This window comes from Macaca nemestrina, chromosome 10 (assembly GCF_043159975.1).
Source record: "Macaca nemestrina isolate mMacNem1 chromosome 10, mMacNem.hap1, whole genome shotgun sequence".
Taxonomy (NCBI): Eukaryota; Metazoa; Chordata; class Mammalia; order Primates; family Cercopithecidae; genus Macaca; species Macaca nemestrina.
Window position 1 is genome coordinate 83,804,024 of NC_092134.1, and position 10,911 is coordinate 83,814,934.

At 42.4% G+C, this 10,911-nt stretch overlaps 1 pseudogene; it reads right to left on the reverse strand.

The window, feature by feature from the left end:
• Window positions 1-356: 356 nt before the first annotated feature.
• Window positions 357-10,911, reverse strand: part of LOC105492871 (HIG1 domain family member 1A, mitochondrial pseudogene) — a 54,285-nt pseudogene continuing 43,730 nt past the window's right edge.

A 10,911-nucleotide genomic window follows, 5' to 3' on the forward strand; every position in this document is an offset into this window, starting at 1 on the left:
TCGAATAGTTTATTTTCAGCATTAATATGTAGCTTCAATAATGAGATGTGGGCGCGGTGGCTCATGCCTGTAATCCCAGCACTTTGGGAGGCCGAGGTGGGTGGATCACCTGAGGTTAGGAGTATGAGACCAACCTGGCCAATGTGGTGAAACCCTGTCTCTACTAAAAAAAAAATACAGGCCGGGCGCGGTGGCTCAAGCCTGTAATCCCAGCACTTTGGGAGGCCGAGACGGGCGGATCACAAGGTCAGGAGATCGAGACCATCCTGGCTAACACGGCGAAACCCCGTCTCTACTAAAAACAGAAAAAAATTAGCCGGGCGAGGTGGCGGCGCCTGTGGTCCCAGCGACTCGGGAGGCTGAGGCAGGAGAATGGCAGGAACCCGGGAGGCGGAGCTTGCAGTGAGCTGAGATCTGGCCACTGCACTCCAGCCTGGGCGACAGAGCGAGACTCCGTCTCAAAAAAAAAAAAAAAAAAAAAAAAAAAAAAAAAATTAGCTGGGCGTGGTGGCGAGCACCTGTAATCCCAGCTACTCAGGAGGCTGAGGCAGGAGAATCGCTTGAACTCGGGAGGTAGAGGTTGCAGTGAGCGAGATTGTGCCACTGTACTCCAGTCTGGGCAACAGAGCGAGACTCCATCTCAAAAAAAAAAAAAAAGATGTCTAACTAAAGCAAACTCCTCCAACAAGACCAAGATAGCATCTCTTCTAAGGTGTAGGTTTTGCCCAGAATTCCCGATACATGGAATAATAGCCCATACCAACAGTCATTGCTCCTTCAACAAAGCCTTGGGCTGCCACACACATGTGGATCAGATGATGCAACATTTTAGTATTTCCTCTGCTCTTCAATTTGTATAATCCATATGCAACAATTGCTGCAAAACCTGCCATTCCAGTGGGGATGAATGGTGCCTCTTTAGCTTTTCAAATAAGTTTGGATCCCTGATCTTCATCATATGAAGAAAGGGAAACATTTGTGTCTGTTGACACAGTGATTGCTTGAATAATCTCCCTAGAGCGAGAAAACCCCCTCACGCTTCTGATCCGCACCTGTGCCCGTGTTTTTCTTGATTTGTAATACTCCTGCTTTTTGGAGGAGACCATCATCCAGAAGCTTCCTGAGAAAGGGAAGAGTAAATTATTGTGGAATTTTGCATGTTTGCTGTTGTCATTTTTCAACTGTGACCCTTGGATTTGGTTGTTTGGCTGGGTACTGAATTCCTTCAGAATTATGAAGGCATCGCTACATGGTCTTCTAGCTTCTGACACTTCTGTGCAGAATGAGAAGTCTGAAGCCTTTTAATTCCTTGTCCTTTCTAGGTGACTTCCCCCCTCTCTGAACTTGTTTCCAGTGTTCTGAAATTGCAGTGATATGTCTTGGTGAGTGGCTACTATCTTCCATTGTGCCCCTCACTTTTGGGGAATAATCTTGAATTATCCTATTGGTGATTTCTTCCTATTTTCTCTATTCTTTCTTTTTGATCTCCTATTACTTGGATGATGGACCTGTTGAACTGGTCTTTCTAATTTCTTATTTTTCTCTCTAGCTTTGCATCTTTTTTACTTCATTTTCTGGGAGATTTCCTCCACTTTATCTTTCTATTCTTCTTCTGAGTTTTTCCATCTTTTAAAGGTTTTAATCACTTTCACTTTATTTTTATTATCTGAATTGTTCTTTTTATAGCATATTTTATTTCAGGGTTATCTTATCTCAGAAGCTGTTACTGATAGTTCTGTCATTTTTGTTTCTCTGCATAATCGCTGCTCCAAATTTCTTTTTCTGTTGTTTTGGTCTCTGTCTTCTATATTAGATTCTTTTCTTGGAGGTCTTAGAAACCTTGGTTGTCTGCTCACACTTAAGGATGGGTCGGTCACCTAAAAGCTGACTGGAAGCATTTGTTCTCTGTTCAGGTGGTAGATGGATGGGCTTGTCAGTCATGAGCTTCTTTTTTTATTTTTATTTTTTTCAGACGGAATCTCGCTCTGTTGCCAGGCTGGAGTGCAATGGCGCGATCTTAGCTCACTGCAACTTCCGCCTCCCCGGTTCAAGCAATTCTCCTGTCTCAGCCTCTCGAGTAGCTGGGATTACAGGCACGTGCCACCACGCCCAGCTAATTTTTGTATTTTTAGTAGAGACAGGGTTTCACCATGTTGGCCAGGATGGTCTCGATCCCCTGACCTGGTGATCTGCACACCTCAGCCTCCCAAAGTGCTGGGATTACAGGCATGAGCCACCGCGCCCGTTCAGTCATGAGCTTCTTTGCACAGTGATCTGGCTGGGAACTTCTGGTGTCAGCATTCCTAGGTTTTCCTTCTCAGGGTGGTCAGACAGAGGAGACTGCCCATCTCTGGTCTGGCACAACCAATTCCGTTTGCCATATAGTTCTGCCACTGCCTTAGGATCTATCCTTCTCTAGTGTAAGTGAGTAACCTCTCATCCATCTGGTTTCCACTTCTGAAAATATTTTGCTCTTGTCTCTTCTCCCGTTTCCCTGTCCTTATGGATTTATGCCTTTAAAAATCCCTTTGCTACATGGGTTTTCAGTGGACAAATTTGGATGATCATGTTCAATTTACCATTTTTTAACCAGAAACTTTAAGTATATTTTAACTGGTTTTAAAACAGTAGTTTAAAAATATACATATGAATATCAAATTTTTGGGTTCATGAAAATAGGCTTGTTGACATTAAATGACTTTACAATAGAAAGATATCATGAAATTAAGCTTATAATGTAAATGTGTACTAATAAAATATTGCTTTTTTTTGAGACAGGGTCTCATTTTGAGACCCAGGCTAAAGTGCAGTGGTGTGGCCTCGGCTCACTTGTAGCCTCTGCCTCCAGGCTCAGGTGATCCTTCCACCTCAGCCTCCTGAGTAGCTGGGTCTACAGGCATGTATTACCACACTGCCTAATTTTTGTATTTTTTGTAGAGATGGGGTTTCACCATTTTGCCCAGGCTGGTCTCAAACTTCTGGGCTCAAGCTGTCTGCCTGTCCTGGCCTCCCAAAGTGCTGCGATTATAGGCGTTAGCCACCATGTCTGGCCAAAATATTGCTTTTGTTTTGGTTAGTGAGGGTCTGCATAAAGCTTTGCTTGAGAAGGGGTTGGGTGATTTTTTGTTTGTTTGTTTGTTTGTCTTAAAGTTTGTAAACATCTCTCCCGGGCTAGTGATCACCAAACTATGGCCTTTGTACTGTGGTGAAGGTATTGTAACAGGCCAGCAATCTGCTCACGTGAGAGGGACTAAGAAGGACTAATGTCTACAAAGGGAGCATCCCAGTCTCAGGGGAAAAGGGTATGCAAATAAAGGAGACTCACCACTGACAAAGGAGGAAGAGTTATTTCCTAACACCTTCCAGTACCTTCCTAATTGCTAGCCCTTTGCCCTGGCTACCCACAATCCCTCCACAGTCTCGAGCATTACAAAACATTGCATTTAAAAAAAAATCAACTTTATTGAGGTATAATTTACATATAATACAATTCAGCAATTTTAAATGTACAATACAATGAATTTTCACAGATGTATCCAGTCATGTGACCATCACCATCATCATTCCTTTACTCAAACACCTTTGTGCCCTTTTGCTGTCAGTCTCCTCTCTCCTAACCTGGCTTCTGGCATCTACTGATCTGGTTTCTATCACTATTGTTTTGCCTTCCTAGAATTTCATATAAGTGGAATTATATAGTTTGTAGGAGTTTGTGTCTGTCTTCTTTCATTAGTATAATGCTTTTGAAATTTTCCATGTCATTGCATGTGTCAGTAGTTCATTCCTTTGTCATGTGAAGTGGTATATTTCATCACACGGACATACTACAATTTGTTTATCCATTCGGCAGTTGATGGACTGTTGTGTTTGGGTTGTTTTCAGGTTTATCAATACTTCTGTATAGATTTATGTGTGGACATATGTTTTATAATAAATATTTAAATGCTTAGGAGTGGGATTGCTGGGCTATATGCTAATGCATATTTTTTTAAAAACCTGCTGGCCAGGTACAGTGGCTCACGCCTGTAATCCCAGCACTTTGGGAGGCCGAGGCAGGTGAATCATCTGAGGTCAGGAGTTCGAGACTAGCCTAGCCAACATGGTGAAACCCGTCTCTACTAAAAATACAAAAATTAGCCAGGTATGGTGGTGCATGCCTGTAATCCCAGCTACTCAGGAGGCTGAGGAAGGAGAATCACTTGAACCTGGGAGGCAGAGGTTGCAGTGAGCTGAGATCGTGCCACTGCACTCCAGCCTGTGCGACAAGAGCGAGACTACATCTCAAAAAATTAAAATTAAAATTAAAAAAACCTGCCAGCCAGGTGGAGTGGCTCACACCTATAATCCCAGCACTTTGGGAGGCCGAGGCAGGCGGATCACGAGGTCAGGAGATCAAGACCATCCTGGCTAACACACGGTGAAACCCCGTCTCTACTAAAAATACAAAAAAATTAGCCAGGCGTGGTGGCAGGCGCCTGTAGTCCCAGCTACTTGGGAGGCTGAGGCAGGAGCATGGCATGAACCCAGGAGGCGGAGCTTGCAGTGAGCTGAGATCGTGCCACTGCACTCCAGCCTGGGCAACAGAGCGAGACTCCATCTCAAAAAAAAAAAAAACCTGCCAAACTCTTTTCCAAAGTGGCTGTACATTCCCACCGGCAATACACCATATGGGAGTTTCACTTTCCCAACATCTTCCTCAACACTTGGTATTGTCACACTTTTTATCATCTGACTCATTCTTATCAGAGTTGGGATCTCATGGTTTTAACTTGCATTTCCCTAATGCAATGACTAGTAAGTTGAGAATCTTCTTACGTGCTTATTCGCCATTTGTATATTTTCTTTTTTTTTTTTTTTTTTGAGACAGTCTTGCTCTGTCACCTGGGCTGGAGTGCAGTGGTACGATCACAGCTCACTGCAGTCTTGACTTCCCTGGACTCAAGTGATCCTCCTGCCTCAGCCTCCCAAGTAGCTGGAACTACAGGCGCATGCCACCACACCCGGCTAATTATTGTATTTTTAGTAGAGATGGAGTTTCACCATATTCGTCAGGCTGGTCTCAAACTCCTGACCTCATGATCCACCCACGTCAGCCTCCCAAAGTACTGGGATTACAGGCCTGAGCCATTGTGCCCAGCCCATTTGTATAACTTCTTTCGTGATGTGTGTATTTGAATCTTGGGTTGTTTGTCTTCTTGTTGAGTTATAGTAGCTCTTTATATATTCTGGATACAACTCCTTTATCAAATACATGTTTGCAAATACTTTTTATTCTAGTCAGTACCTTTCAATTCATTTTCTTTTGTTGTTGTTTTTAAATAATTTCAGCTTTTTTTTTTCCATTTGTAATTGTGATCCTAATTTTTTTTAATTTTTAAAAATTTCAATAAGTTTTTGGGAAACAGATCGTGTTTGGTTATATAAGTAAGTTCTTTAGTGGTGATTTCTGAGATTTAAGTGCACCCATCACCCGAGCAGTGTACACTGTACCCAATGTGTAGTCTTTTATCCCTCACCCTCCCCTACTCTTTCCCTGAGTCCCCAAAGTCCGCTGTATCATTGTTATGCCTTTGTGTCCTCATAGCTTAGCTCCCACAACTTTTACTTCAGACTCTGGGGGTCTGTGTGCAGGTTTGCTGCATGGGTATATTGCGTGAATGTTGCAGTTGGGGGCATGATTGATCCCATCACCCAGAAACTGAGCATAATGCCCAATAGTTAGTTTTTCAGCCCTTTCCTCCTTTTCTCCCTGCCGCTTCCAGTACGCCCCAGTGTCTTTTGTTGCCATCTTTCTGGCCATAAGTATCCAATGTTTAGCTCCCACTTATAAGTGAGAACACGTGGTATTTGGTTTTCTATTCTTGCATTAATTTGCTTAGGATAATGGCCTCCAGCTGCATCCATGTTGTTGCAAAGGACATTGTTTCATTCTTTTTTATGGCTATCTAGTATTCCATGGTGTGTATGGACCACATTTTCTTTATCCCAAACACTGTTGATGGTCATATCATGGAATTGAGTTGATTCCATGTTTCTGCTATTGTGAATGGCACTGTGGTGGATATGAGTGCAGGTGTCTTTTTGGTAAAACGATTTATTTTCTTTTGGGTATATACCCAGTAATGGGATTGCTGGGTTGAATGGTAGTTCTGTTTTGTTTTGTTTTTTAATTTTTTTATTTTTTGAGACAGAGTTTTACCCTTGTTGCCCAGGCTGGAGTGCAATGGCACAATCTCGGCTCACTGCAACCTCCACCTCCCAGGTTCAAGCGATTCTCCTGCCTCAGCCTCCCAAGTAGCTGGGATTATAGCCACCCACTGCCATGTCTGGCTAATGTTTTCTATTTTTAGTAGAGACGGGGTTTCACCATGTTGGCCAGGCTGGTTTTGAACTCCTGACCTTAGGTGATCCACCCACCAGGGCCTCCCAAAGTGCTAGGATTATGGGTGTGAGCCACCACACCCGGCCAGTTCTGTTTTATTTTGGTTTTTTGTTTTGTTTTTTGGTTTTTCAAGACAAGGTCTCACTCTGTCACCCATTCTGCAGTGCAGTGGCGTGATCACAGCTCACTGCAGCCTTGACCTCCCTGGACTCAGTGATCCTCCCGCCTCAGCCTCCCAAGTAGCTGGAACTACAGGTACGTGCCACCATGCCTCGCTAAGTTTTGTATTTTTTGTAGAGATGGGGTTTTTCCATGTTGCCTAGGCTGGTCTGAACTCTTAAGTTCAAGTGATCCGCCCACCTTGGCCTCCCAAAGTTCTGGGATTACAGGCATGAGCCACTGCACCCAACCAATTTGAGATCTAATTTTTTTTTTTTTTTTTTTTTTTTGAGACGGAGTCTTGCTCTGTCGTCCAGGCTGGAGTGCAGTGGTGGGATCTGGGCTTACTGCAAGTTCTGCCTCCCAGGTTCATGCCATTCTCCTGCCTCAGCCTCCCGAGTAGCTGGGACTACAGGCGCCTGCCACCACACCCAGCTAATTTTTTGTATTTTTAGTAGAGACAGGGTTTCACCATATTAGCCAAGATGGTCTTGATCTCCTGACCTCGTGATCCACCCACCTGGGCCTCCCAAAGTGCTGGGATTACAGGCGTGAGCCACCACACCTCGCCGAGATCTAACTTTTTGAGGTAGGCATTTAGTGCTATAAACATTCCTCTTGGAATGTTTTCATTTATTTCAAAGAATATTTTGATTTCTGCCTTAATTTTATGGCTTACCCAAAAGTCATTCAGGAGTAAGTTGTTTAATTTCTATGTAATTGTGTGGTTTTGAAGATCTTCTTGTTTTGATTTCTATTTTTATTCCACTGTGGTCTGAGAATATGGTTGGTATGATTTTGATTTTTTTGAGTTTATTGAGACTTGCTTTATGGCCAAGTATGTGGTTGATCTTGGAGTGCGTACTGTGTTCAGATGAGAAGAATGTATATTCTGAGGTTGATGGTTGGAGTATTCTGTAAATGTCTATTAGGGCCAATTGGTCAAGTGTCGAATTTAAGTCCTGAATTTTTTTGTTAGTATTTTGCCTTGATGATCTGTCTAATGCTGTCATTGGGGTGTTAAAGTCTCCCAATATTATTGTGTGGTTGTCTATGTCTTTTTGTAGGTCTAGAAATACTTGTTTTATGAATCTAGGTGCTCCAATGTTGGGTGCATATATATTTAGAATAGTTAAGTCTTCTTGTTGAATTGAATCCTTTATCTGAAAGGGACGTCCAATCTTTTGGCTTCCCTGGAGCACACTGGAAGAAGAATTGTCTTGGCTCAAACAGAAAATGCGCTAACACTAACAATAGCTGATGAGCTAAAAAAAAAAAAAAAAAAAAAAAAAAAATCATTAAGAAACCTCATAATGTTTTAAGACAGTTTATGAATTTGTGTTGGGCTGCATTCAAAGCTGTCCTGGGCCACATGCAGCCCATGGGTCACAGGTTGGACAAGCTTCCTTTATCATTATGTGATGCCGTTCTTTGTCCTTTAAAAAAAAAAAAAAAAAAAGACTTTGTTGGATTAAAGTCTGTTTTATCTAAGAATAGTGACCCTTGCTCTTTTTTGTTTTCCATTTGTGTGATCTTTCTCCAACCCTTTATGTTGAGCCTGTTGGTATCATTATGTGTGACATGGGCCTCTTGAAGACAGCAGACAGGCAAGTCTTGCTTTTTTCATCCAACTTGCAGCTCTGTGCCTTTTAAGTGGGCCATTTAGACTGTTTACATTCAAGGTTAATATTGATATGTGAGGTTTTGATCCTATCATGAAGTTATTAGCTGGTTGCTTTGTAGCTTCTATTATGCAGTTGCTTTATAGAATCTGTCAGCTATGCACTTAAGTGTATTTTTGTGGTAGCAGGTATTGTTCTTTTATTTCCATGTTTAGAACTCCCTTAAGGATCTCTTATAAGGCTAGTTTAGTGGTAATAAATTCCCTTAGCACTTGCTTGTCTGGAAAAGCTTTTATTTCTCCTTCAATTATGAAGTTTATTTATTTTATTTATTTATTTTGAGATGGAGTTTCACTCTGTCATCATGCTGGAGTGCAGTGGCACAATCTCAGGTCGCTGCAACCTCTGCCTCCCAAGTTCAAGCGATTCTCCTGCCTCAGCCTCCCAAGTAGCTGGGACTACAGGTGCACGCCACTACGCTCAGCTAATTTTTGTATTTTTAGTAGAGACATAGTTTCACCATGTTGGCCGGGACGGTAAAGTGCTGGGATTACAGACATGAGCCACTGCGCCCGGCCCAATTATGAAGTTTAGTTTGGCAGGATATGAAATTCTTGGTTGGAATTACTTTTCTTTAAGAATGCAAATGGGTCGGGCGCGGTGGCTCACACCTGTAATCCCAGCACTTTGAGAGGCCAAGGTGGGTGGATCATTTGAGGTCAGGAGTCCGAGACCAGCCTGGCCAACATGTTGAAACTCCATCTCTACAAAAAATACAAAAATTAGCTGGGCGTGGTGGCAGGTGCCTATAGTCCCAGCTACTTGGGAGACTGAAGCAGGAGAATTGCTTGAATCTGGGAGGTGGAGGTTGCAGTGAGCCGAGATCACACCACTGTACTCTAGCCTGGTCAACAGATCAAGACTGTCTCAAAAAAAAAAAAAAAATGCTGAGGGCTGGGCACCATGGCTCACACCTGTAATCCCTGCAGTTTAGAAGGCTGAGACGGGTGGATTCTTTGAGCCCAGGAGTTTGAGAACAGCCTGGGCAACGTGGTGAAACCCTGTCTCTACATTTTTATGGTTTTTTTTTTTTTTTTTTTTTTGAGACACAGTCTTGCTCGGTTGCCCATGCTGGAGTGCAGCAGTGCAGTCTCAATTCACTGCAACCTCTGCCTCCCAGGTTCAAGTGATTCTCATGCCCCAGTCTCCTGAATAGCTGGGACTACAGATGCATGCTACCATGCCTGGCTAATTTTTGTATTTGTATTTTTTTATTTTGAAACAAAGTCTTGCTTAGTCATCCAGGCTGGAGCACAGTGGTGGGACCACAGCTCACCACAACCTCAGCCTCCCGGGGTTAAGCAATTCTCCTGCCTCAGCCTCCTGAGTAGCTGGTATTACAGGTGCACACCACCACGCCCAGCTAATTTTTGTAATTTTAGTAGAGACAAGGTTTCACCATGTTAGGCAGGCTTGTCTTGAACTCCTGACCTCAAGTGATCCACCCGCCTCAGCCTCCCAAAGTGCTGGGATTACAGGTGTGAGCCACCATGCCCGACCAACTTTTTTGTTTTTTTTAAGGTATGAAGTCTTGCTAAGTTGCCCAGGCTAGACTTCAGCTCCTGGATTCAAGAAATTCTCTTGTTTCAGCCTCTCAATCAATTAATTTTCTTTTATGTCTATATTTGTGAGCAATATTGGATATTGAGCTGTAGTACTTTTTTTTCTTGTCATGTTTTTCTGGTTTTGGTATCAAGATAATGCTAACCTCAGCTGGGTGCGGTGGCTCACGTGAGCCTGTAATCCCAGCAATTTGGGAGGCCAAGGTGGGTGAATCACCTGGGGTCAGGAGTTTGAAAGCAACCTGATGAACATGGTGAAACCCCATCTCTACTAAAAATACAAAAATCAGCTGGGCATGGTGGCACACACCTGCAGTCCCAGCTGCTCGGGAGGCTGAGGTGGGAGAATCGCTTGAATCCAGGAGTCAGTGAGCCGAGATTGTGCCACTGCACTCTGGCCTCGGCAACGGAGTGAGAGGCTGTCTCAGGAAAAAAAAAAAAAAAAAAAAAAAAAGATAATGCTAACCTCATATAATGATAAAATGATTTGAGAAGTGTTCTTTACTATTCAATTTTTTGAAAGAGTTTTTATAGAATCATGTCTTTTTTTTTCTTAAATGTTTGGCAGAACTCACTAATTAAACTATCTGGGGCTGGAGTTTTCTTTGAGGGAAAGGTTTTTTATATTATGAATCCAATTTCTTTAGTAGATTTATGGATATTCAGAGCTTTTTTTTTCTTTAGTGAGCATTGATAGGTTGTGTATGTTAAAGGATCTGACCATTTCATCTAATTTACCAACTTTATTGGCATAAAGGTTTTTCATAATGCTCTCTCCTATTATTCCCACTGTAGAGCCTGTAGTCTCTTATTCTTCATATTCGTAGCTTGTCTTCTCTCTTTTCTTCCTGGTAAATATGGCTAGAATTTTATCAATTGCATGAATCTTTTCAAAACATCAGATTTTAGTTGCACTGATTTTCTTCTATTTTTGTTTGTTTTCTATTGGTCTCTATTCTTATCCTTATTATTTCCTTCCTTCTGCTTATTTTGGGTTTTTTTGTTCTTCCTTTTCTAGTTTTTTCCTCTAAGCACTGATTTGGCAGCATCCTCAAAATTTTGGTATGTTTCTATTTTTACTCGGTTCAAAGTATTTCATAACTTTCCCTGTGATTTCTTTTTTGAC